The sequence below is a fragment of the Cervus elaphus genome, chromosome 2 (genome assembly GCF_910594005.1).
Source record: "Cervus elaphus chromosome 2, mCerEla1.1, whole genome shotgun sequence".
Lineage (NCBI taxonomy): Eukaryota > Metazoa > Chordata > Mammalia > Artiodactyla > Cervidae > Cervus > Cervus elaphus.
In genome coordinates, this window is record NC_057816.1 from 2,167,877 (window position 1) to 2,189,933 (window position 22,057).

Below are 22,057 nucleotides of genomic sequence, written 5' to 3' on the forward strand. Positions count from 1 at the left end.
TATGCGACCTCCTCCTTCTCTTCCTAGTCCTCCAGAACCTGAAGGGGGTCCTGGCTTTGTCTCTTGATTGCCTCCCCTACCCACCATCCTTCCACCCACCACCACCTAACCACCCAATCGTCTGTTCACCTACCGGTTGGCTCATCCATCCACCCATCCTCTCCTCTTTCCACTCCTCCATCCTTCCCTCCATTCATCCCTTCATCCTCATGTCTACAGAGCTCCTCCCTGGTGCCAGGCACCTGCCAAAACTGCAGTGAGAAACCCTGTCCTCATGGAGCTCTTGCTCCACTGAGGTGTTACCAGCAAGCCTGGGGCAATGTGAACCTCCCATTCCAATTGGAAAACAGTCTGGGGACATGGAATTCTAAGAGTGTTCTCCAAAGTTATTACCCCTGGCCTTCCACCCAGGGTTGAGTGGGCAGTTGTCCCCACACCCAAGGCATGCAACAAGGCTGTTCATCTCAGCTGCTTTGAAAAGAGCCAGGAATCTCTCCAAGAGTAACTGAGTCTGGTTTTATCTTATGATTCAGGCTAGAGAAGAAAGGGAAAATGGTTTCATCTTTTCAGGTGTTAACAGCTTGCTCTTGGACCTTCAAAAACTGACCAGATTGGCCATCTCCCTGGCCCCCCGATCTCCATCCCAGCCAAAAGCTAGGTTGGAGCACTTGATTCAGAGGGTCGTCCACCCTTGCTGGGGGAGGTCAAATACCAACCACCAGGGTCTCTGTACTCAGAGGGCCCCATGCTTTGAGTTTAATACTCTTTTGTCACCATCTTGAAATTATTATTTTATCTTCAAACTTGTGTTTTGTGAGTCAAGTCTAATGGGACAATGGAGCAGGTTCCAGGGGCTTGGAGTCTAGGTTCACAAGTGGTGCCACAGCACTCTCTGGCCTCCTGTGCCTGCTCTGCCTCTGTCTCCACTCCCCAGGGGTGACCCTCTTCACTGGCCAAGAGTGGCGGGGAGGGACTGGCATCCTGGGCCGCAATCTGCCATGCTGAGACCCCTACTTGAAAGATAGAGGTGTTGCTACCAGCCTCACAAAGCTGCCAAGACAGGAATAGAGGGAACACACAGAAAATCAGTGCAAGGACAGCACGTCCAAAGTGCCCCCAGGCAGCGGGCTCTCACCGCTCTGAGCAAGCAGGATCCAGTTCAGACCTCTGCCTCCGGTCTGTCCATCCCCACCCAGCCCCACCTCCAAATGTCAGGGGTGCAGGAGCCCCAGGACTTCAGAACAATTTCAGAGATTTCAACAGAACAAAAATCCCTGCCTGTGTGGGGTTTACATTCCAGAAGGAAAGACAGAAAAGAAATTCTCCGAGTGCTCTGGACATTCTCCTTTGTCAGAACCGGTGATCCCTGGGTTGCTTTCCTTAGCTCTGTCGTAGGAAGTACCAGGTTAGACCCCTCTAGTCGTCACTCATAAATGCCAGCTTTTTCCCAGCTTTTAGATCTTGGTTTGGGGTTTGCTTTTAATCCAAGGATGTTAAGCATGAGATGAAAAGTCATGTAAAACAAATCCACTTAAAATGGTGCCCACCTCTTCCCAGCAAAGACTGACAAAGCATGTTGATTAGACTTTCATCTTGAAAGCTGATGTTTTTTCATTGAGGTTAATTTATAAGGTTATGTGAGTTTCTGGTGTATAGCAAAGTGGTTCAGATGTGTGTGTGTATATGCTCTTTTTCAGATTCTTTTCCATTAAAGGTTATTACAGGATATGGACTATAGTTCCCTGTGTTGTACAATAGGTCCTTGTTGTTTATATATTTTAAATATAGTAGTTCTATCTGCTAATCTCAAACTCCTAATTTATCCATCCCCTGCTTCCCGCTTTGGGAACCATAAGTTTTGAAAACTGATTTTTAAAAAATCCTTAAAATCAAGTTGACTTGACCTTATAGCTAAGAAACATGGGCTTCTAATCATGTACGTGGGTGGGGCACGTTGCAAGAGTGGCTGAATTCACGCGTGCGTGGTTTCCTGTGACGGGGCTTGCCCCAGTGTACCCTCTCATCTCAGGCCCTGAGACCACAGGCCCTTGGACGGTCCCCTCATAGACCGGTTCGCGGAGGAACGCCGTGGGCAGTGCATCTGTGTGTGCTTGTGTGACTGTCTCCCCGGGCTCACGTTTTGAGCCAGGCCCTGGAGCCCGCTACTGTCCTCTCTGACATGGTGCTGGGGAAGGGTGGTTCCGCGTGCTCACCCCTCACCCCCTCACCGCACATGGGGCGCTGTCAATCAGCCAGTGCTGCCCGCCAGCCCGGCGCACCTGTTGTGCGCCCCCCGGCCCCGCCTCCCCCTGGTCCTCTGGGGGAGACAGAGAGGAAAACAGTCCGAGACTGAGAGGGGTTTGTTGTCTCGTCGGGAGACAAGAGACACGTGGGAATTGGCTGAAGAAGCCTGTGAGGCTGGGCAGACTCCAGGCCAGCCCGGGACAGACTGGGGGCTGCCAGGCGGGCAGCGGGGGAGGGGAGCCTGGAGCTGGCCCTGGGCACATGGGCAGAATTAAGCGAGGGGGCGGCAGGCATGGCCAGCTCCTTGCTGGGTTGTACTGAGGTCCCTCCCCAGCCGGGGCCAGCCACAGGGGCTCCCTGGTCCTGGAGGCCCTGGGGCGTGGCACACGGCCCTTGTCACCTTGGGATCAGGACTGCGGGGTGGGCCTGGAACAGAGAGCCTGGGCATCTGGCGGCCTTGACTCTGGCTCCCCATGTGACAGAGGGCATCTGGTTTATCTCATCTGTCCATGGTGAGGGCTGCTCCCCCCGGCACTGATATTTGGGGTTCAAAAGGTTTCCTTGAGGGCCCCTGCACCCGCCCGAGTGCACGCACGCACACGCACTCACAGCTGAAGAGAATTAGGCTCCAAACGTCCACTGGGCTTTTCTCTCGATTCTGAGGCATTTAGGATGGGGGCGGGGGATTAAGGGAGGAAGTCGCTGAGCTAATTCTCCTGCTTTTGCCAGCACAGAAGTACGGATGGGGCCCAGAGCCCCGCCGTGTCCCGGAGGAAACACCAGCTCTTCTCCACGCGGGGCCGGGGAGGGCAAGGGGGCAGGAGGTCCTCCCTGAGCGCCAGGGGTGCAGGCCTGGCTGAGGGGTGCTCGGCGCCGCAGTTTGCCTCCAGCGCTCCCCACCCCGAGAGTCTCAGGGTGGGACCAGCTTCAGCTCAGCCAGGTTCCCAGAGAGCTGCTTCCCTCCAAAGCTGAGAGGCCCAGGGCCACGTGGCCGCCTCAGCCCCATCTTCCCCGGGAGGCGCCTCTCCCCATGCTGCTCTCGGGAGTGGACAGGAATGCAGAGAGGGCTGAGGAGCCTGGGGTCTCCCTGTGTGCCTGACGCAGTTGCCAAGACGGTGGAGACCACCATCTCCACGTCCCCTGCCCACGGCAGCCCCCTCCCCAGGTCCCTGTCAGAGCTGCGTGCTTACTGCGGGCGACACCCACCCCCACAGCTGTCCTGGGTGGGGGCTCTGTGACCCTCCCATCCCCACCCACTGCTCTGTCCCCCGAATCTCCCTGGGCTGTGTTCTGCACTTCAGAGCTTGACACCCCCGTAGAGGGTGGGGAGGCCTTGCAGGCCAGGGTGGGGATGAAGTACAGTGTGGGTCATCCCTGCAAAATCTTGGGGAGAGAGGTGGTGAGGCTCAGGTCTCCCTTCTAGAAAGATCACTCTGACTGCTGAATGGAGAGAGAACTGGAGGGGGCAGGGAGGCAAGGGGGCCCAGCAGGGCTGTGGAGAGACTCGGCATTGCCCAGTGAGAGAGGCAGGAGCCTGGGCAGCAGGTAGTGGCCGCAGAGGTGGAAGAAACGGCCAGGCAGAGGGCTCCCACGGGAGGCAGCTTAGGGAGGACTCTGAGACTGAGGCCGAGGGTGAGCTGCCGGAAACCGTAGGGTGGGTTTGGAGGGAAGGTTATGGGTCAGCTGGATGATCTTAAGAGACTTGTGTACTGGTGTCAGTTCCTCCCCTGCCCCCAGCTGCAGAGACACCCCATGGCCTGGGGGGTGTCCCTCCACGGGCATGGGTCTCTTGGTACCCTCCCCGTGTTAGCTACCTGGGCCAAGGGTGGGGCGCAAGTGTGGCCAGCTAGGGCCTGCGCCTCCTGATTCCAGGCTGTTCTTAGGCCCCCCCCAGCACCCCTTCTCCAAGAAGGAAACAGGAGTGGAATTACGGGGTGGGGGAAGTGCCTTTAGACAATCCCGCTGCCCTCAGGTCAGTCTCGCCTTCCCTCACGAGCAGATTTCCTTTCCTGAATTGGGGTCAGCAAGAACGTGATGCCGGATGGGTGGGGGTCTCGAGGGCAGGCGGTCCTGCTGAGTGGCAGCGTGGGGTGTGGGCCACTTCCCATCAGGAGGGCAGCTGTGCCGTGCGTGTGTATGTTTGGGCATTGCACGGCCAAGCCTCCCTGAGCCAACCCCGACTCCCCCAGGGCCCCCGCTTCGATGCGGGTTAGCCCAGCAGCTGTCTCCTGAGCACCTGCTTGGGGCCTGGTTGCATGCCAGGCGTAGGGGGTGGGAAAGCAAAGTGAGCTGGGCCCTGCCAGACCCGTCGCCTACAGAGCCTTTTTTATCACTACCTTCCAGAGGCAGCTTCTTCCCACGGCGCATCCCTCCCCAGAGCACGTCTGCCCCCACTTCCTGCCCAGGCCTGCCGTTTCCACAGCCATCACTCATCCCTAATCTCCGGGCCCTTCGGGTTGGGTGGGCCCGGAGCCTCTGAGGACGTGGACAGTGCCAAGGCCACCCCAGAAAGTGTTTTCAAGGCTTTCTCAGGTTCTGGGAAATGTGCATTCAGACCAGAAGTCCCATCTCCATAGCTCTAGCGGTTATGGATTGTTTTTTAACCGTTGCACGGTCCTCAGCTGATATTTGTGGTGAGGACAGTTCGCTGCAGAGTTCACTGTGTCCTCAGCCGTGTGCTGCTGAGGGGCCCGGCAGCTGCAGTGAAACCCACCAGCCCTCAGATGAGTGGTATCTGCAAGCTGATCGGCTGTGAGGGGCTGCGGGTGGAGTTTGGACCAAAAGGACAGGAATGGGAGGAAAAGGCCATCTGACTGGTACCCTCTGGCTGTGGGGTTTTAGGAGAGGCTCCTCCCTTCACCTTGATTCTGGTCTGGACTTAACTTAGTCGCCTGCTTCTGACAACTAGAGAATGGTGGCAGGCACACAGTCTGACTTTCAAGGTCAGATTGTGCATTCCTCCATGTTTGCCCTCCCTGGGGTCAGTGACTCTGAAAAAAGCCAGCCACCATGTTACAAGGACACCCAAGCAGCCCCGTGGAAGGGTCCACTTGGTGGGGAATGGAGCCCTCCAGCCAACAGCCCCGTGAGCGCACCATCTTGGAAGCAGACCCTCCAGTCACAGTCATGCCATCAGAGGACAGTGGCCCTGGCCAACGTCCTGATTCCAGCCTCTTGAGAGACCCTGGGCCAGGACCACCCAGTGTGCGATAATAGGTGTTCCTCTCTGTGAACATTCGTGAAGCTGTGAGGTTGTAGGGTGATTTGTTACTTGGCAGTAGCTAGCAGATACAGCCACCCTTGCCAGGTTCAAGCTGACACTTGCAGAGGCAGCCCGGAGGGGTCAGACTGCCTGCCTGCCTGCCCACTTCCCCGGTGGTTGATGGCTTTTGGAAAGGTGGTATCTGAGCCCCTGGAGAAAGCGTGCTGCGACGGGACAATATAGGCCTGACAAGGTAGGCGAGTCCTATCTCTACTCTCTTAGAATTGGAATTCTGCCTCCAGGCCAGTGACTATTAGCCTGGAGTTCCCATGAGAACCACAGCCTGTGCAGGTCCCACTCTCGGAGAGAGCACTCTCAACTCAGTGGGTGGTCTCTGGGCCGCGGAAAGCGGTCCGTCTCAGCAGGGCGGTGGCTTTGTGACCTGGTGCTTGTGGCAGGGAGAAGCTGACAGCTGGACTGTAACCTAGCCACTGTAGCAAGGGGACTCTTCCTCCCCCGGAGGATATCCAAGTCCAGGTCTTTTGGACACGCCCGGCCTCTGGGCTGCTCTCTCCTGAGGCTGGAGACACCACTTCTCCAGGCAGCCTCCAGGGCCCCCCGGCATCAAGGGGCCCCGTCACCGTGCTCCCTACTCACCTGAGCGGGTCTGACCCCAGCCCAGCTTGCAGGACACGAGCCTGGGGCCAGCGGGGCCCGCCTGCTCTCATGGCCGTCCTCTCTTCCCTGCTCCTTTCCTGGTGCCCCGCCCTCAGGACCTGGCTGTGGACCTGCACATGGGCTCCGTGGTTTTGCTTCCCGTGAGTGGTGGTTGTTTAGTCACTCAGTCATGTTCCAACTCTTTGCAACCCCGTGGACGGCAGCACACCAGACTTCCCTGCCCTTCACCATCTCCTGGAGCTTGCTCAGACTCATGTCCACTGAATCAGTGATGCCATCCAACCATCTTGTCCAACCTTCTCCTCCTGCCTGCAGTCCTTCCCGTGGGTACAGCTTCCTGTTCCTCAGTTGTGGCCTATGTGCTGGAGGACGGATCCCGAACTCCTCGATGTCTTGTCCCACACAGCTGGTTCTCACGGGACCAAGGCCTGGGAGAAGGCTCGGCAGCCAGCTGTGTCCTGGCTGCGTTTTCTGTGCCCACGAACGTTGATGGCTGCCTCCTCTGTCAGCCAGCCACAGAGAAAGGGGAACAGGCGCACTGGGGGGACAGCGGGAGGCCCTTTGTGGGTGGACAGGCCACCGAAGGCACCCCCGCCCCCCATTTTTCTGCTCTTCCTGAGTCTTTGGGAGAGGCTAGTGCTCGTTGGGACAAAAGGCAGAAGCGGCGGGAATGGACGGGGTTCTGCTAGAGCCCCGGGGGCCAGACGTGTGCCTGCCTGGACATGGACCCCATGTGGGGACCGAGCCCCTGCCTCATCGGGCAGCCCCCGCCCCCGAGGACTCCCCCACAGGTGGTATTCTGGGCCGCCCACCCTGGTGTCCAACTGGGAGCCCCCACAAGGCTTCAGAGCGGCCTGGACCCAAGAGAGTGATGAGTGGGCATGGCTGGGGCCCCTCCACGTAGGAACGTCTGTTTTGCCAACAGCTCGAGGTGGTCAGTCTGTCAGACCCAGACACGGTAGCTCGTTTAATCCCATCACAACCCACTGTGGTGATAGGGGAGCAGAGGCACAGTGAGGTCAAGGGACTTGCTGGTCATCACACAGGTGATGTGTGTGCTTTGGGCCCCAGGCGTCTTGGCTCTGTCTGTCTGTCCTTCCTCTCTACCACCTGGCCTCAGGGTGTAGGACATGGCTCCGTCTGCAAGGCTCCCGCACGGCTCAGATGGGCGGCCCGGCCGTGGACATGGCACTCGCTGGACGGGAAGGTGGGTGTGGGTGGTGTGGGCCATGGATCCCCTGAGGTGCCAGGCCCTGGAGCCAGGTTCCTCCCCCCGGGGCCCCCCAACAGATGACCAGGACAGGGGCCCACCCCACCCTGCTTGCTGACTGTTCCCCTTGACATGACATTCTTCTTTACATAGTTGGGGAGCCTCTGAGAACCCCGCCTCAGTCCACACTGGCTTTCATTCTTGCAGGCACCGAGCAGACCCGCCTGCACACGTCCTCAGCAGAATCCTCTCCTTTCCAGGGTCTGCCCTCTGATGCCAGCCACGGGGGCAGCTGAGCAGCCCCAGGCCAGGTTTCAGCCCCGGACCAGGTCTGAATGCAAGCCTCCGGCAGGCAGCCTCACTCTGAGGAGTCAGAGGACCCGGTCAGAGGTGGGGGCTCCCTCTCCTCCACCCGGCTTCCTCCCCAGGCCCACGGCCGGGCGCCCAAGCCCTCCTTGGGATACGCTCAGAGTCTGGCAACAGGGGCGGCTGCAGCTGCTGGAGAACATGGCTGGGTTTACGTCCACGGCAAAGCACCCGGTCACCTTTCTCCGCTTGGAGTGTAATCTTTTTTTGGAAGCCTTGCTGGAAAATCTGAATCTTGTGAGCCATCAGCTGTTTATAATCAGAGAAGCATATGTTTAAAAGAGCTGAGGGGCCTTATAAACTCCGTGTGCAAATTACCTTTGGGGCTGCCTGCTCCCCACCCCTCCCCACGGCTGCCATCGCTGGCGAGGGGCTCTGCGCGCTGCACGGCATGGCCATAACCCCACCGTGGCATGGGGTCTGTTTAGCTTTAGTCACGTCAGCTTGGCCCTGGGGCGTGGGAGCCTCCGACTCTGCTGCACGGCTTCCAGGCCCCCCGCCCCCCGCCCCAGCTGCAGAGGACTTCTGGCTCCCTGTCCTTGGGCCTTCACCATGAGAAACATCCAACCTGGGAGCCCCGGAGCAAGACGTGGGTAGGAGCCAGGGGGCCCCTGGGCCCTTGGGGGCTTCCTGGGCCCCAGCACATTCCGGGGCAGGCTGGAGTTGGAGGCGGGGTGGGGCGGGGGCGTTGTTGCTATGTTCAGGGCCTGCTAGGCGCTAGCCTCCTGCAGGGTTATTTGTTTGTTTGGTGGTCTTTTTTTTGGTTTTGATTCTTTTGTTTTTATAACCGCTTTATTGAGATAGAATTCACCCAGTTAAAAATGTACGATTCAGTGATTTTAGTATGTTCAGAGTTGTGCAACCGTCCCCACGAGTTCCAGGACGTGTTCAGCGCCCCAGGAAGAAAGCCCGCCTCTTCTGGCCGTCACTGCCCGCTCCCCCTCCCACTCCCCGAGCCCGGACAGCCACAGAGCTACTTCTGTCTGCATGGGTTTGCCTATTCTGGGTGTTTTATAGAAAGGGAATCTCACGATGTATGGTCTTTTTGACTGGCTTCTTTCACTGAGCATAATGTTTCCAAGGTTCAATCATGTTATAGCCTGTATCCTTGGTTTATTCATTGTTATGGGCAAATAATACTCTCTTTTATGGCTGGACCACATTTTATTTATGTGTTCATTCACGGATGGACATTTGGGCTCTTTCCATTTCTTAGCTATTATGAATATGCTGTCATGGACATTCGGGTACAAAGTTTTATGGACGTGTATTTTCATTTATCTCGGGTATCCATGGAGGAGTGTCATTGCTGAGTAGTGAGGTCGCCCGATGTTTAACCTTCTGAAACTGTTTTCCAGAGTGGCTGCACCATCTCATGTTCCCACAGCTTCGTGTGAAGGCTCTGATTTCCCCACATCCTCCTCAACACTTGTTACTGCCTCTCATTTTCATCTTAACCATCTTAGTGGGTGTGACTAGATACCACATTGTGGTTTTGACTTGGCTAATGATATCGAGCATCTTTGTATGTGCTTGTTGGCCATTTATCTTATCTTCTTTTATGAAATGCCTAGTTAGACCTTTTGCCCATTTCTCGGTTGGGTTATTTATCTTTTTACCATGGAGTAATTGAGCTTCCCAGGTGTCACAGTTGTAAAAAAAAAAAATTTAAAAAGTCTGCCTTCCAATGCAGGGGACTCAAGAGACGAAGTTTTTCAATCCCTGGGTTGGGAAGATCCCTTGGAGTAGGAAATGGCAACCCACTCCCGTATTCCTGCTTGGGAAATCTCATACCTGGCGGGCTATAGTTCATGGGGTCGCAGAACTGGACACGACTGAGTGACTGAGCATACACACATGTGGAGTGATTAGAATTCTTGAAATATTCTAGATATAAGTTCCTCTCATCTGTGAGTTGTTTTTTCAGTTTCTTGATGGTGTCCTTTGGCTCTTAAAATTTTGATGAAATCCAATTTATCTACTTTTTTTCTTTTCTTACTTGTGTTTTTGGTCTTGTATCTAAGTAACAGTGCACAAATCCAAAGTCACAAAGATTTATCCCCGTGTTCTCGTCTAAGAGTTTTATAGTTTTAGCTCTGGCATACAGGTTTGGGATCCATTTGAGTTAATTTTTGTGTATGATGTGAGGTAGGAGTCTAGCTTCATTCTCTGGCATGTAGATGTTTACTTATCTCAACACTGTTAAAAAGTCTATACTTTTCCCAAAGAATGGTCTTGAACACACTCTGAGCAAAAAATCAATTGACCATCAATGTATGGGTTTATTCCTGAATTCTCAGTTCTGTTCCATTGATCTGTATGTCTGTACCACACTGCCGTGACCTCTGTAGCTTTGTAGTAAGTTTTGAAATCGGAAAGTGTGGGTCCTCAACTTTGTTCTTCTTTTTTGAGACTGTTCAGCTATTCTGGGTCCCTTGAATTGCCCTGTGAATTTTAGGATCAGCCTGTCAATTTCTGTAAACAAGCCGGCTGGGATTCTGAGAGGCTCTGCCCTGAAACTGTAGATCAGGGCGGGGAAGTACCGGCATCTCGCAGCCTTGAGTCTTCCAGTCCGTAAGTGGGAGACGTCTTTCCATTTATTTAGGTCGTCTCTCGTTTCTTTCAAGAATGTCTTCTAGCTTTCAGAGGATAGCTTTCGCACCTCTTTTGCGGATCCTCCGGAGGTTCTGCACTACCATGACCCCTGCTTCCTTCCCACCCGCTGGCCCTGCCCAGCCTCCAGATCCGCCCTCCCCAGAGCCCCCCGCCGCCCAGGCCCTGAGGCCTCTCTTTCTGGGCTCCAGCAATGCTTCTGCTTGGCCCTGTCTGTGGCAATGCCCAAAATGTTGCTCTGGTCCAAGTCCACACATCCTGCCTTCCTGCCTGGGGCGTTCACTCCCCTCCCTTCTCTGGGAGCTTCCTCGAGTCCCGGCCGGGTCCCTGAGCTACTGCCGCTCACATCACGATGCTCCCATGGGCCTTTACAGGCCTTGATCATCCTCCACCAAGCAGCATGCCACCTGCAGCCTACAGCTCCGCCGTCTTAACCATAGTGCACCCCGAGAGTGGGTGCAGGGTGTGGAGAGCCCAGGAAGGTCTGCAGGAATCACTGGACTGTTTCCCAGACAAGCTGTTTTATCACGAGTCCCCACGACTGATAAATAGTCCTAAATACCAAGTGAGACATCGCGGGGCCTCCCCGCCAGGCAAACAGGACTTTGGCAGCTTATAAAAGGAATTCAATTTTTCATATTTCCTTTCAACTCAAGGGTCTCAAATCCAGTCTGCAGCCCTGGAGAGGAGGGTCCTGGCACTGCTTCTGAGGAGGGTGCCTCTGATGGGAGGCAGAGTCAGCTCACCGTGAGCTCTCCTGGAGCCGGTGGCAGGTGGCCGGGGCTGCTCACCTGTCTCTCTCCCCTTGGATGGGGCTGTGGGGACCAAATCGGATTCCTGCCAGCTGGTATGTCCGACCTCGTTGGGTCTGTCTCTCCATCTGTAGAACGGAGAAACCCTCCCTGGATTCCCTGACCCCTAGAAAGTCAGCAAGGAGACCAAATCTGAGGAGGTGATGGTTTGAGTCCTTTGGGAGCTGCGGAGGGGCTTTGTGGCCCTGCCTTTTTTGAGCCATGAATATCACTGTCTGCCCTCATTTGTCTGTTCAGTGGCACTTACTGGGCGCCTTCTGTATACCTTGCCCTCTGCTAAGCTTGGGGACCAGCAGTGTGGAGTGGAGGGACTCCAGGGCTCCCCGCCTGTAGCCTGTGAGGCTCCTCGTCCTCAGGGCCTCAGGGAGGTCGTTATAGGATCCCTGAGGGCGGGGCCAGGATGGGGTGCTGTGCTCACTAGCACCCCCCAAGGCTGTGGGGAGGCTCAGAGCAGGGCTCCCAGGGATGACAGTGAGGGCTCCCCTCCCACCTGCCTCCCCCAGGCCGAAGGAAGGTGTGTGAACTGGAGTCTGGAGGCCCACGTGCCAGACTCTGAGCCTCATCCCACCTTGTGAGATAGAGCTGAGCTTCGGAGCTTTGGGGGGCTTCCGTGCAAGTGTGCAGAAGGGGTGGAGGGGTGCTTGTGGCGGGGGCACGCCCTGCCCACCGCAGTCTCGCTTGCTCGCCTGGCCCGCAGCCACACCCCGTGGCGGGGACACACACCCCGGAGCCCAGGGGCTCCTGTGCCTTTTCTGCGCGTGACTTTCTTGCAGGCCCCTGGCTCTAGGCATACACGCGGTCTCCTTGAGAGTCTCAGGAGGGATGCGGTGAGGAGGCTGCAGGGGAAGTGGAGGGACTCCCAGCCCTTCCTCCCCACGGGGCCGACCCCCGGCTGTGAACGGGGAGGGTGGACTCTCCCGACATGGGAGGATGCAGAGGCCTTGCCATGTGGGCCACCCCCTGGCATGGGTTCACTGGGAGGCGGCCGGCGAAAGCCGCATGGTGCTGTGAAGCGCCCCTCTGAGCCTTTGGGGTCTGGGGGTTTTTCATGTCCGGAAGGGATTCATGAGCCTCTGAGTGAGATCCCAGAGAGCAGCCAGGACGTGGCCTGAGACGCGGCTTCCATGAACTGTGTGTGGGCGGCCCCCGCACCCCCTGGTGCTGCCAGCCGGACCCGCACCTCCCCCGGCCCTCTGGATGCGTTCCCTGAATCACATTGTTCACTGCTCTCCACCGGCCCTCCTGGGCTCCTCTCTGCCACTCGCCATAAAAATGCTCCAGTCATCTTTTCCACTGTGGTTTTTATTGTTTTATTTTATTATTCCAGCTCTATTAAGTTAGGGAGAGCTGCAGAAACGGTTCCTTCTCCCCCAGCCTCCAGGACGTGTCACAGCCATTGTAGATCTTAATTAATCACCCCACCTCCGCCCGGCTGGTATGTTTTACTTTCTTCAACTTTACTTTCCTCCCTGTGAACGTGGGGGTGTTTTAAGGAGGGAAACTGGTGGTGCTCCCAGAGCAGCCTCCATTCCCTGACTCCCACCCGAGGAGAGAAAAGAGTGAGCTCAGATGGTGGGTCAGCTCCACTTCTGGAGGCCACGGCCACAGGCGCTGCTGGCCCCTGGCTGGGCCGGGCCGCAGTGGAAGCCAAGTGCAGGGTGAAGGCCCAGGGAGGAATCTGGGTTCTTTTGGCTGCTGGTAAGATTATCCATTAAATCCATATTCCTCACTGTAGAGTTCACGTATTCAGAGACTAGCCCGTCCTCTGGCCGTCTTACATTACTGCAATATTGCTTCCAGATGGGCAGATACCCACTCGGAGCCCGGCCCCACAGACGCACCGGCCAGCATGCTGCTCCCCACCCCACCTTTGTTCTCCGGGTCCCCTTCGGTCCCCGCTCACTTGGGGGGGAGTTCTCAGGGGTGGAGCGGAGGTGCCAGGCCAGGGCCCCCAAGGGCGTTACCTCGGAAAGCGGGCAGTCTGGTCACCAGAGGACTCCTGGTCCTGAGCCGTGGGCAGAAAGGCCCCTTTCCTGCCCCCGCCCAGCGGTCAGGGCTATGACAGGCGTGGACAATCCTGGCCTTTCCGGAGCCCCGGTTGGAGGCGTCCTATTTGCGTGTCCCGCCCCGGGGAAGTTTCGCAGGACCATCCCGGCATTCTGCACCCGACCTGGCCGGGCCCAGTCCCCTGGTGCAGCCTGAGCACCGCGGGTCAGCCCCTCGGGCCCTGTGGCTCCTGCCCGACTCCCCCGCCCCCGAGGTCTGCCTTCCTCATGTGGTCCTCTGCCAGGTCTGGGTGCTCCGGTGGAGTCAGGGTGGCCGTCGTGCCATCAGTGGGGACAAAGCCCTGCTCTCTGTCCTCCTCGTCTCTGGGCCCCTGGGTCCAGGCACAGGGTCGGACAGGCCCTGTGCTTGGAGGAGCCTGTGGGAGCGGCGGGTGGCAGGCAGGCAGGCAGGGGGTGCGGCGTCAGTCGAGGCCAGCTGGGGAGGGTTTCTCAAAGGAGGAGGCTGCGCAGCACAGGCCAAGGCGTGGCCGCACGTGAGCCCCAGGGAGAGGGCGGTGGGGGGACCTTGGTCCCTGCTGCGAGGGGCTGGGGGCCGCCACACCCTGAGAAAGCCCCGTCCCACCCACCCTGGGCCCCGCCGGCCTTCAGAGCTCGTGACCACCCCTGCAGCCAGATCCAGAAGGACCTCTCTCATGTGGGGAGCAGGTGCTGGCTCGGGTGGTGGGGAGCCCTCCTGGGGCACCCCCAGATCACACTCTGGCCCTCTGGCCGCATCCCAGGCAGATCTGGCCTGAGGGTTGACTGGCTAGGGTGGCCCCCGCGCCAACCTGAAGCCCCACATCCTCCTGAAGCCGCCAGCCTCCCAGGGTGGGCGAGCTGCCGCAGCGCCCAGGCTCTAGTGGCTGAGTGGGCAGAGGGCAGCTGGCTCAGAAACCATCCCCAGGGCTCCTCCGTTCAGCCCCCTCTAGCTGGAAGGGTAGGGGAGAGGCCGCCCGCCCTTTTACTCCAGGGACAAATTTGGGGCTTGATTACCTGAGATAAAACAGGGCTTCCCTGACAACCTCAGGCCTGCGGCTTTGGGATTAACTCCCTCCTGTAAAAGCAGATTTCAGAGGGTTTAAGCCACCCGGGGCCGTGCCCTGACTTTGACCTCACCTATTCTGGGAGCACTCCTGTCAAGTGCTGACCCCTCCCGCCCCCCAGGGAGGTCAGAGCCCCCGTTTCTCACCCACCTCGTTTGTCTTGCTTGCTGGGCCAGCATTAATTGCTATTTGTATCCCTTACAATTTTTCACATTTGGGTTGGTCATAAATAGCCCCACAGAGATCTGTGCCCCTCTTGGAGCCAGGCTCAGGTGGGTCTCTTGCTGCGAAAGAAGCAGGAAATAGGCATGGAGCCAAGGCTTCCCTGGTGGCTCAGACCAAGAATCTGCCTGCACTGTGGGAGACCCAGATTCGATCCTTGGGTCTGCAAGATGCCCTGGAGAAGGAAATGGCAACCCATTCCAGTATTCTTGCCTGGAGAATCCCATGGACAGAGGAGCCTGGTGGGCTACAGTCTGTGGGACCGCAGAGTCGGACACGACTGAGTGGTTAACACTCTCCTCTCTTGAGGCCCTCTCGGCTTCCTCCGACACGGATCGTCTGGGGTCCCCTTGGGGAGGCAGTTTCAGGCGGTGGAGCCATGCGGCTGGCTGGCCGGCCGAGCCACGGTGGTCAAGGCAGCCCAGTGGCCAGCAGTGCCACCACCTGTGGCCACCTAGGGGCTCCTGAGTGTCCCTCCTCCAGACAGCACGCGGCTGCCCGCCCGGTTCCCAGGGTTGGGCTGCCAAGTCTTGTCGCTGCAGACAGCCGTGGTTCACGGTACCTGGTGGGTTTCCGCTCCCTGCCTGCCCACCCCCCGAACACATCTTGAAGGCTGCCCAGCGATCACCCGGCCCCAACCAGCCCAAGACGGGTTCTCGCTAAGCTGGGGGGCTGTGGACAGCACGGGTGGCGTGGTGCTTCTCCTGGAGGGGGATCCAGAACCGGGTGGCCCACCTTGAATGGAGCAGGGTGTTCGCGTTCTGGCTTGGAGGCACTATTTCGATTTCCGCATTTAGAGGGAGGCGCAGGCGGCCCAGAGCCGGAGGTAACAAGGCCCGGGCAGTGACTGGCTCCAGGGATGGTACCCAGCCCAAGGCCAGGCGCACGGGGGGGCTTGCCCCGCAGTGACTGGGCGTGCGTGCGGGGCTCGACGTCAGGTGCAGCGTCGGCTCGGGCCCTGGGCTGGCCGGGTGGGGGTGGGTTTCTTCCCTCTCGGCTGCTTGTCTGATGTGGGGCAGCAGGGGGCCTGCACAGGGAGCCAGGCTGGTCTCACGGGCAGGGAAGAGAGCCTGGAAGGACAGGCTGAGGCATGTGGGGCCCTTCCCCCCAGGAGAAAGGAGACCATCAGAGTCTGGGGGTCAGAAAGCTGCACATGGGGGTCTCTTCTTTTTGGCCCCCTTATTGGGACCTCGCCTGGCTCTGTGGCAGGGCTCTGGCCTTGTGCATCGAGCTGGAGGCACTTGGGACGTACCCCCAGCACCCAGGGCAGGCCCGCGTTCACGTCCCGCTCCACCGCCTCTGAGGCTCGTGTGCTCAGCCTTGACATTTACTTTTCCTAAGGGTCAGCTGGGGAGCACGGGCCCTCCCTCGCGGGGCGATGTATGAGCTTAAATGAGATTCGTGCCTGCGAGGTGCTAACACGGTTCCCAGCACGAATTGGGCCATTACTGGGGGGTTGGACTGTTATCGAAATGCTAGCCAGCTGGGCCTTCCTCCGGGCCTCCCACACCCGGCAGGCCTGCAGACTCCACACCGTGTCCTGGAGGAGTTAATGATCAGCCAGAGTCTGGCCCCGGCTGCGGAAAGGGTCTTGCTAACTGCTGATGAGGGGGCTGCTGGGCACCAAGCCACCCCGGGGTCCGGAAGGACCAGGGGTGGGAAGAGAGAGGGGTGCCTGAGCAGAGCGATCCCCCTTCCTTCTCACTCCCAGCAGGGCAGACGGACCCCACAACCCCTGCTAGTTCTGGGTCTCCTCGGCGGAGTCAGGGCTGTTTGTGGGAGGGCGGGGTGTGCAGTGTCGGCTCGTGGATTGCCCTAAAATGAGAGCAGTCACAGCTGGCCCGTCAGGCGCGTTTGACTGCAGCCTGGCCTTCCGTGTGCAGGGTACTAAATTTCCCAAAATGCTCGATATTGGAAAGTCAGCAGAAAGGAGATGGAGGTGGCCACGGTCGGCGCGCTCCTCCCCACCTCCCCCACTTCCTCCCTCCCTCCTTCCTGACTCTCTGCCCTTTTCCCTGCCCTGCTCCCATAGCACTACCTGCCCCGCCCGCCCGCCAGGCCCCACCAGGCCCCGCCAGGCCCCACCAGGCCCCAGGCCAGGAGGAGCTGCGGTGTTGGGGGAGGGGAGTTCCCACCAGTCACAGCCCCCCTCCCCCACCTCCTGTATTTCAAGAAAGTTCCTCCGGCCCTACAGACTGGCTTCTTATTTTCTTCAGAGCACAAGCTCTCCTAAGGGTGGAATGTGGGGCTCCCTGAGGGTGGCACTGGGGAGGGGAGAGACGGGAAAATTGCTCCGAGGGTGAGGTGCAGCCCACCGGACCCCCGCCATGTGCCGGCTCCCCCCAGACCTCAGGTCTGAGTGCCCCAGGGGGTAGCTCAGCGTCAGGATGCCTTGGGGACCCCAGAGAAAGAGCTAACCTTGGTCCCGGAGCCTGGGAAGAGCTCGTCCGCTGCAGACGCATTTCTCCCCAGCTTTGCCTTGTTGAAAGGGCATAGCCTGGTCGGTGGGATTGATGCCTTCTCAAGACAAGCCCAAGGGGGTGACAGGCCAACATGCCCAGCCTGGCTTAGAACCCTGGAGAACCTCCTCGGTACCCAGGGCAGGGCTCACAGCAGGGTTTCGGCCTCTGCTCTCCCGACGCCTCCTTCCTCGCCCTGCCGTCCCCAGCCATCACCCACATGCACCCTCCTCCCGCTGGGCACCGGTAACTGGAAGCCATGCCCAGTGCAGCCTGGCCGCCCTTCTGCCTGGCTGAACCCCCTCCTCACTCTGTTTCCACCCCATCCTCTTGACTCACAGAGGCCTCCCCCATCCCATGACCACCTCCTCGGAGCTTTACGTGGTGGGGGACCAGAAGTAGGCAGGGCAGGGATCCCCCATTTCCAGGAGCTGGCTCCCAGTGGCCGCGAGGCATCTGGAGCTGTGACTGTGGGTGCGCATGCGTGCCACGGGCCTTCCGGGGACACCCCCACGTGGCTTTGCATAGGTCGGCGGCCCGGCCAGTGGCACCTGTGTGTCAGGGGAGGGGCAGCTGCTCTCAGGACACCCTGAGTGTCCGTGCCCACCTGGTGTGGCCCAAGCCCCATCCTCCTTGCAGATGTGGTCCTCACTGTCGCCGCCGTGAGAGTGTGCAGGGACAAGAGGCCGCCTCGGAGCCGTGTGCCCCGGATACAGGGCTGACTTCCCCTGCCTGGACTTTCGCATCTCTCAGTCAGGGATGCTATCCAGCCCGTGCCTTCAAAGGTGGGTGTGAGGCCCTGAATACGTGTGTCCAGCCATCACCAGAGCTGACGGTGTTTCGTGTCAGTGTCACGCCAGGCACACGCGTCTCCCCAGAACTTGGGGAGCACAGATCGAAATAACAAGTCAGGAAAACTGTCTCTGCCTAAGAACACTCGTGGGATTGCCAGCCCCGGTCACGATGCTGACTGCTGCATGGCAGCCTTGTCTGATGTCCCCATGCCCGAACCCTGTTGGTAGTACCCGAAGCTGGGGCCGCCACAGGCTACGTGGTTTCGGAGAAACGAATGGCCCCAGCTTGGCTGTGACCTCCAGAGACGTCCTCATTTGCCATAGTCTTCATTATGAAAGACAGAAATGAATAGATGGAGCTCTTATCGCAAATCTGTGGCCAGGCTGCGTACATCGTGTGTCCCTGTCCCATTGTGTACCCACCGTGGGTACAAACATGCTGACTCTCAGTCTCCCAGTTACACATCTCCCCGCAGGCTGGGGTGGCCAGACAGCGGGGTCCAATCCCCGACCTCGCTGAGACCTGCCGGGAGACAGTCCTGCCACGGGAGGCGGCTCGGGGGCTGGGCATCCTTGTGAGTCAATGGGACACGCGGGATGGAGAGCCTCAAGGCAGACAGAGCGTCCCTGCCCCTTGTTACCCGTCGAGAGCCTCGGTGGTCTCGCGAGGATGCGCGTGTGGGCAGCTGTCCGCATCCGGCGGTTTTGCACACGCAGGCACCAGTTCGCTGGCTGGGCCGCCTTCCGGGGCCATGCCGAGGTCAGGCCTCCTTCAGGCCAGGCCCATGCTGGCCTTGCGAGGGGACAGCTGAAGGCCAGGAGGAGGCCACTGGCCTTGGGAGAGCCTCCCAAAGCAGCGGCAGCCCCCTCGAAGGTCACCTGGCTGCTCTCTGCAAGGGGAATGGGCCCAGGGCAGGCCGACAGCAACAGCGTGCCATTAACCCCTGCCTGCCTGCAGCGCCGAGCCCCTGCCGGGGCTTTCCCAGAGTGTCCAGCACGAGGGCCCTCTTTCTGGGCACCGGGGGCCCAAGAGTGGCCCCTGAGAATGGGAGCTAAAGTACGAGCAGCCTCTGCCACCCCCTACCCCTTGGCAGGCCTGGCTTTTGGAGCCCAAGGGCCCCATGCCTTCTAGAAAGTTCATAGCATCTCTCCTGTGGCCTGAAGGAAGTTAGGCCCCTAGAGTATTTAGGGCAAATGTCCCTCATTTTTCTCAGTAAATTGGGTTAGTAGGCTGCTGGGGGTCGGAGACTGGCCTAGAACCCTTGGCCACTGGAGCTTGGCCCCGAGAGGCTGAGGGGGCTCCCCTGGGTCTTCCCATCCCAGAGGCCAATCAGCAACCCCCACCCCCAACCCCCAACCCCCACCACCACCACCAGCCTGCCTCCAGAGTTTCCCGGAGACAAGGGCATGGTGGGCAGACACAGTCTGCAACTCGGAGCCACAGACAGCCAGCCCTTGGCACCTGCAGAGGCCAGGCTCAGATGCAAGAAGGGGGGTTTTTCTTTGGAAGCTTATAAAGAGTTAAAAAGGTGAGGAGGGGGCCGGCGGGGGCCTGCTTCAGGTTATTTTCCCTGAATGTCAAGGGGACGAGCTGCCAGGGCCAGACCAACTCCAGGGAGACGACAGGACAAGTCACAAAACATCCAGCAGCGTCCACGACTAATTTCTTCCCCTGTTTGTCCTGCCGAGGAGGCTGAGTTAAAAGGCAGCGCTTTGGGGGTTGAAAGGCTCCCTGCGGGGTCTGTGTGCGAGGGGACCCCAAGCCTGGGAGGCCTTTGTTCAAGGCCGTTAACCAGCCAGCCCCTGCTGGCACTCTGAGGGCGGAAGCTCCAGCCCCGGCCCCGCCCTGGGGCAGGGGGAGCACTGTCTATCTCCCGCCCCCACGGCCTGAGGAGGGTGCGCACCGTGCTCCCGTCCAAGGTGTGAGTGGAATTAGCAGCTTGTATCAAGAAATATTTCTAGGGATTTACATTCCGGAGGTCAAGAGTCTTCTCAAGACTTTTCTCCTGTGTGCTGGGGTGGGAACCGCCCTACAGAACAGGCCGGGTGGGCGGGGGGTGTTCTCATGGCATGGGGGCCCACCCTCCTCATCCCCACAGGGCCTTACTAGGGCCCCTGTCACCCTGCTGCTTGAGATGTGGCCAGCGATGCCGGGCTGGGGTTCTCTAGGGCTGTCTTTCATCCCCCTAGCTGCCAAGCCAGCCGCCCCAGCCTGGCCAGATGCTAGCCGAGCCTCCAAGGAGACCCCAAGCTCACCCGGAGCCCTCTATCTGCCTCCCCTCTGTCCCCCAGTCCCTTTCAACGCAAGGCCTTTGTCCAGTGGAGGGAGGCCCCAGGGTGGCCTTGTCTAGGGAGGCCCATCAGGATCCAGCTCCTCTGCCCTGCGTGGGTTCAGCACTCTGAGGACACTGTTGCAGTCAGTCCCGGAGGCCTGGCTCCTCTGCCCTGCGTGGGTCCAGCACTCTGCGGACACTGTTGCGGTCAGTCCCGGAGGCCCGGCTCCATCTGAGGGCTTCCTGCACCTCTTTTGATGCCTAGCTCAGCCTCCATGTGGTCTTGCAGCCTGGCCTCTTGCATGAGCGGCCCCTGCATGCAAGGAGCACACAGCTAGCCTCCGGGGGTCCTGCCAGCACCAGCTGGGGGAATCCTCTGCCCCCCTGAGAGCAGGGCTGGGTCCTGAGACCCCAGCCAGGTGAGTCAGGGCACGGGGGCCAGGGACAGACCCGCCTGTACCTCAGAGCACACAGGTGACACCCCATCAGATTGGCGGGTGGAGAAAGGCAGGTGAGGTGAGGGCAGGAAGGACCGCAGACGGCCGGGGTGGGGCTGGGCATCACTCTGGGGAGGTGACGGTTGGGCAGCACCAGGGCAGCCTGTCCATCATGGGGGCGCTGAGCGTGGTCCATGAGAAGCCGCGGTGCTGCTCCACCCGCCCAGGGTCCTGAGACACGAACGGCTGACGGGCTGGGAGGCTGAGTCTGGGGCTCAAGAGCCACGGGGGCCTCAGAGGGCTGTGAGTGAGGGGTGACCACAGGCAGAGCCCGTCGGGTGCCCCCTCCTCCTGTTCTGCAGGGCGGGTATGGCCGCCGACGGCGCCTGCACCCCTCTGCGGAGCTCCACGTGCCCGGCCTCCACTGCGCCAGGGTGGCGGTGCGCACCGTGCTGTCCCCACTGACCACAGGGACGATTGAGGGGTCACGGAGTCTCAGGAGCCTCCTGGGGGCACGTGGGTCTCTTGGGGGAACACGAGAGGTGTGTGGATCCCCCAGACCAGTTGCGGCCCTGGTTCCAGCCCTTGAGCTCCCTCTCTGAGCCTCACCTCGCTGCGCTGGAGGGGCGGCATCGGTGAGACCACGTGGCACCTTTTATGTGCCTGCCACATCCAGAAGCCCCACGAAGACAACCCCAGGCCTGGCCCAGTTCACAGACCTACCCCTGGTGTGCCGGTGTGCTTGGAAGCAGCAACAGGTTAGCCAAAACACGATGCTGAGGCTCAGAGAGGCAGTGTATCTGTTAGCTTTGCTGCCAAACAAACTGTCCCCAGGTCCATGGCCATGCCCAGTTCCAGAGTGAAGAGAGGCTTCTTGTCTGGGATGAGAACAGTGAAGTCACAGGGGGGTGGGGAGGAGGCCATGACCTGCCACGGAGACGAAGGATCTGGCTCTCTTCAGTGGGTGGAGGAGAAATTTAAACCCCGGTCTCTGTCCAACTCCGAGCCCTTCCATCCACCCCCCCCACCCCCAGCCCCATCACCACCTCCACACACAGCCCCCGGGTCCCGCCCAGGGACCCCCACTGTCATGAAAGAAAGCCACATCTGGACCTGGGCGCTCCACTCAAGTCACTGGGGAGGCACAGACAAGGAGTCCAGGAGGCGCAGAGGAAAGGAAGGACATGCGCACATGTAGGTTTAGATAATATACGGTCTTCCCCGCAGGCCTGGGATCGCTTGACGGTGTCACCTTTCGGCATGTAGCCACTTATTCTGTCGGGGCGGACAGCCCTCCTGCTCCACCAGGTGAAGGTCCTAAATCCTTGGGAGCGACAGCCGTCCTCCCATCCGGATTGGGTTTCTGCAAAGGGGAGCAGGGCTGACAGCCAGGGTCCCCATCACGTCCGCCCGCGCCCGGGCTGCCCCTGAGCTGCCGGCTCTGTGTTGAAGGCCAGGGACCAGGGCTAGACGCCTCGCTGGCAAGCTGTTGTGCCTGTGGGATGGGGGACGCAGAGCTTCGTCCCCAGACAGGCCCCCAGCAGCCCTCAGCACTGCACCCCGTTTGCAGTCCCTGAAGGAGAAGGGCGGGAGGACCCCAGGATCCCCCTGCTCACGTTCCTCCCCTCTGCTCACGGCCCCCCAGGAGGCAATGCTGTG

The 22,057-nt window shown here is 59.5% G+C and overlaps 1 protein-coding gene across 4 annotated transcripts in view; it reads left to right on the forward strand.

Moving 5' to 3' along the window:
- The window catches only part of KCNQ1 (potassium voltage-gated channel subfamily Q member 1), a 365,808-nt gene that overhangs the window by 220,983 nt on the left and 122,768 nt on the right, over positions 1 to 22,057 (forward strand). The window lies entirely within an intron of this gene.